The following is a 4,677-nucleotide window of genomic DNA, read 5'->3' on the forward strand; positions in this document are numbered from 1 at the left end:
CGCCTTAACCTAACCTAAGCTATGACTTCTTCGCCACTGTAACAGTCCCCATTTACATTAATTTATACGTCAATGATTACTTCCGACCAGTTATCGGCACGTACATTTTTACATGATTTCCACTGCGTTTGTGAGCAGCAGGCGAAGCGGAACATCATTTTGGTGCCAACCAATATTATAAATGTGTACTTGAGGCTCTGTCGCTGTCGCTCTATACGCTGCCAGCTTCTGTTTCTGTTTTCCAGACCGTGGTAGATACCTCAGACTCATCAACGCAAATAAAATGTTTTTTTAGCACTTGGCATACGCACATAAAAATTATGAAAAAAAATATTTATTTAACCATTTCAGCATAGTTTCACTTGTAGGCAGATCCTTTTAAACATATATTTAATGATTTGTTTTGCATAGCTTCCTACCATTTCATCAAAGATCGATTCTACAACAGAATTTTCTTTACAGCTGCACTCCACTTCCTCATCGTATATGTCTTTCATAATAACCTTTTCAATATTATCTCGCTTTGCTTTATCACAATACAAATCTAATTCTTGGGAAGGACTTGAGCATATCTTAAACATGAAGAAAGCGTCTCGAACTTCTTTGTGTGCATATTTTTTAATATTTTGTAGACTATGGAAATTACTATGTTCATTTCGGATCAGTGATTTTTTTATCTTTTCCATAATTTCACGACATATTTCAATAATTACTCGGTCATAAATGTTGGTTATTTTTTGTTTCATTAAAGATTGTTTTCGTTCTCCATAGTTGCCATTAACTGCAAATTATATATAAATATTCTAGAAAGTTTTATAGACAATTTATGTAGTTGATTTCAGATTTTAAGTAAAATCATTTAATTGAAAGAGGCTACGGTCGGCTAACAACTGACTTAAATAAGTGGAAATGTTTCTTCCAAGCAAGCTTAAGCATATGTGACGAAGCAGAGCGAAGCGGGAGCAGAGCAGAGCGAACGAGAGAGTTGACATAGACAAAATACTTCTGATTGGCCATAACTGCAACATACCTTAAAAATAAAATTAATAAATACTGCTAGTTAAATTAAACAACTACTCCAACGGCAACTTCTTCAATCTTAAAAATGAAACATATCATAGACTTTTCATCTACATTCCTACATACCTGTATTACCATATAAAGCAAAAATTTTCTCAGTATTCCGAAAAATAATCATTTTTAGTCTATCTTCAGATGGGAAAAATTTGGTGATTGGACTTCTTTGGTCAAGGGGCATATAAGGTGGGGAAGGACTTTTTGGTTCCTTCCTGTGTAGTTTTTTCTATTAACGAAAATAAAAAGTTAAATTGTAGTAAAAATGAATATACCTGGTACTCATGGGTTTTAGGTAAGGCCTGATTTTGACGGAATTCATAAACACATTCATCAGATTTATTGCCCTTATGGGGCTGATTATAAAACCCGCATATCCGTTCCGAAGAAGGCCGGTATAATTGTATGAAAGCAAAAAATATTTCGGTAAAAAGCACTATGTACAAAGCTAATATCAAGTGAATTTCAAATTTGTACACCCGATACTCAAACTGAGTATTGGGGTATATTAGATTTGTGATAAAAGTGGATGTGTGTAACGTCCAGAAGGAATCGTTTCCGACCCCATAAAGAATATTTATTTATTTATTAAATTAACAATTTATCTGTTAATAATGGTACTTAGTTACTAAAGGCGGAAAAAGAGAAGTTAAAAGTTAGCTAAATTTAAGTGATTATAAATATTGCATGCAATTAGTTTAAGAGACAGTTCAGGGGATAGGGTTGGCAGAGGGAGTTATAATTATGGCATAAAACCCTAAAAGGTTCATGATCAGCATAATGTAGGTCTAACATATGGATAGACGGATAGGCTTGTAGCACTCCTGGAGTAACATTAACAATATTTGACAACACATTAGAAAACAAAACACGTTGACGAAATCCAATCTAGAAGATTCGTTGGGAACCCTAATAAAGAGAGCTTGTGAATAAGCAGAGCATGGTTCACAGAATCGAATGCCTTGCTAAAGTCCGTAAAAACTACATCCGTCTGCAAACCAATTTGAAAACCACGGTGGATTACGTTGGAAAACTTAAGAAGGTTAGTCGATGTTGAACGATGTCTGAAAAAACCGTGTTGCGACGGAGATAAAGATGTTGCAGTTGCCGGGTGACCAGGAACTCAAGAAGCTTCGGGATGGCGGAAAGCTTTGCGATACCACGATAGTTTTCAATGTTTGATCTTGAACCTTTTTTGTGAAGCGGAATGATGTAGGACTCATTCCAAATTACTAGGAGACAAGACTGTTCCAAGGAGAGGTTGAAGAGAAAGGTCAAGGGTTTGCAAAGGGACTGGGCACAGTGTTTTAAAATGCAACTTGGTACTTTATCTTTACCCGCAGAAAACGATATGTCCATAGATGACAAACCTTCCAGAACAACGCTTTCCTCGAAAAAGGGCAGAAAAATGTTGTAAGCTTGAGGTAGCTGGTACGGATACGGAGTGGATGCGTTGTAAATTTGAGACGAGTACGTTGTTTAGAAAAAGGTAGCGAATAAATTTGCAATACCATCAATACCAGCAGAAGCTTCTGTTTTGTTCTGGTAATGAAGGGACGGAGGAAAAGCGTTTGACTTGCGCTTAGAGTTAACCTCCGAATAGAATTTTTTATGATCACTACGAAAGTTACTACTACATTGTGAAAGGTAATGATTATAGCACTGACTATTAACGGCAAGGAACAGAGAGCGAGCGGAGGAGTATAGAGCTAAGGCCGACGTGGAGCCCGACTTCTGGTACTTTTTATAGAGCCGGGATTTTTTATTTTTAAATATTACAAATACTTGGAGAACCAGGGAGTATTGGACGATACGGGTACAGTGATATCTGGAACAAAAGTATTAAGGGCGGAGTAAATAGAGCTATAAAACGAGCTAACAGTTGCATCTATGTTCGGTAATGAATGGCAATCTCACTATAAAACGTGTATCTCAGAATTTCACCTTACCCCCTTCAGCCACCACAAAAGACGGAAATCTGTTGCATCCACAATATTGAAGATACGAGAAAACTAAAAACGCAGAATCATAGATAATGATCATATCTATCAGATTGCTGAATCTGATCTGATCAGATCAGATCATTTTTTTAGACAAAAGGAACAAATTCATTTGCAGGGGCTACGCAGAGCCCGACGTAACGCTCAGACTGATTTGGTGTCTCTCTCGCACGCACTCTTTGTCGTGTCTTTTAAAATTTGCGGCGTCTGCCGGATGAGAGCCATACTGACTAAGTATCGGGTATAAATGTTGTGGTCTCCGTAGTAACTCACAGCGTTCCCCCTCGTTTAAACTGTTGACATGGTTTTATTAACTCAAAAGAAGCATATTTTTATGCTTAGTAGTAGATAATTTAAGATATGTACATTCTTCTTTCTACACAGTTTAATAGTTGAACTATAGACTCTAAACAATACGTTGTTGGTCAAACTGGCAACATTTAAGAAAAATTAATGAAAAATACGACCCATGTATTCTAAAAACTTCCTAAAGTTTGTCCTAAGGTTTCTAAGGAATTGCTTGGTAGAGAGAAAGAGAGTACAAATGTCATATACCCGAAGGAATGTTCTACAAGTACTCTCCACGATACGGTATTGGATGGCGATGTTTATTAAAACGTTATAATCTATATTGTGTATGTGTATGTGAAGGGTGGCCGAAGATGCCAGAGTCTTTAAGAATATTAGATAAGCGGGCTATAATATTGGTTGCGTCAAGCAAGCCAATTTCGAGCCAAAATAATAGTTTGTACTGTATTCCAACTAAATGTACCGAAAATACTCCCCCCGTGGAAGGATCCATGCGTTCCACCTCAACTGGTAACGCGCTATAACGACAGGAAGCATTATTTGCAATTAACCTTCGTGTATCACCTGTACCGAGGCGACTCGAGATGCGAATAAACCGTTAATAGGAAACAGGAACGCAGATGTTGTAGATTATTTAGCATATATCATGGCCGTCAGCCATCGGGTGCTACAGGGGGACAAACGGATGACGGGTCGGCTCGCACAACTGTGAACTCGGAACTGAGGCGCAGCCGCTCCGGTTAGTAATAACAATAGTAATAACAATAGTAATAATAATAGTAATAGCCCCCCCTAGGACACAGAGGGTTGCGAGCGAGCCGTCACCCGCCGTAACTGTGCACACCGGTGGAAGTGCGACTATACTCTCCCCGTGAGGGCGGCTGGAAACAGGTCCTAGCACGGTCATGTTTCTGCTAGGATGCTCGCGAATGGTAGTCGGGCGGAGAGAAGAAAACTCTCAGTGAAATTACCCCAATCCAAGTTGACACTGTTATATGCCGAGGGATGCATGGCCGGGGGGGTGCCCGGTCGTTAATATGCGGACTCTGGATACCTGCCGACCTCCAGTTTAAATTTGGCTTCCCGGGGCAAGCGGGCTATGCCTCGGGTGACCAACCCCTCCCCGCCTACTCGTGGGAACAAAAATGCCAAACAAATCATATTTAACAAATAAAAACACCGCAAAGGAGCTCGGTACTCCTCTTAAAGTACCGGAGGGACAAGCCAATCCCTCTGCACCAGCGCCTGGGAAACCGGGTCCAAAGAAGACGGGGAAGGAGACTGAGTCGGTCCA

General features: G+C 39.4%; 1 long non-coding RNA gene across 1 annotated transcript; it reads right to left on the reverse strand.

Annotated features, from left to right (window-relative positions):
- Positions 1–314: 314 nt before the first annotated feature.
- Positions 315–4,395, reverse strand: LOC117183701 (uncharacterized). Its single transcript, XR_004468840.1, has 3 exons — positions 4,355–4,395; positions 1,147–1,303; positions 315–781 (listed from the first exon to the last, which is right to left on the reverse strand). It is a non-coding gene; the product is annotated as an uncharacterized lncRNA (long non-coding RNA).
- Positions 4,396–4,677: the final 282 nt, after the last annotated feature.

This window comes from Drosophila pseudoobscura, chromosome 3, assembly GCF_009870125.1.
Source record: "Drosophila pseudoobscura strain MV-25-SWS-2005 chromosome 3, UCI_Dpse_MV25, whole genome shotgun sequence".
NCBI lineage: Eukaryota > Metazoa > Arthropoda > Insecta > Diptera > Drosophilidae > Drosophila > Drosophila pseudoobscura.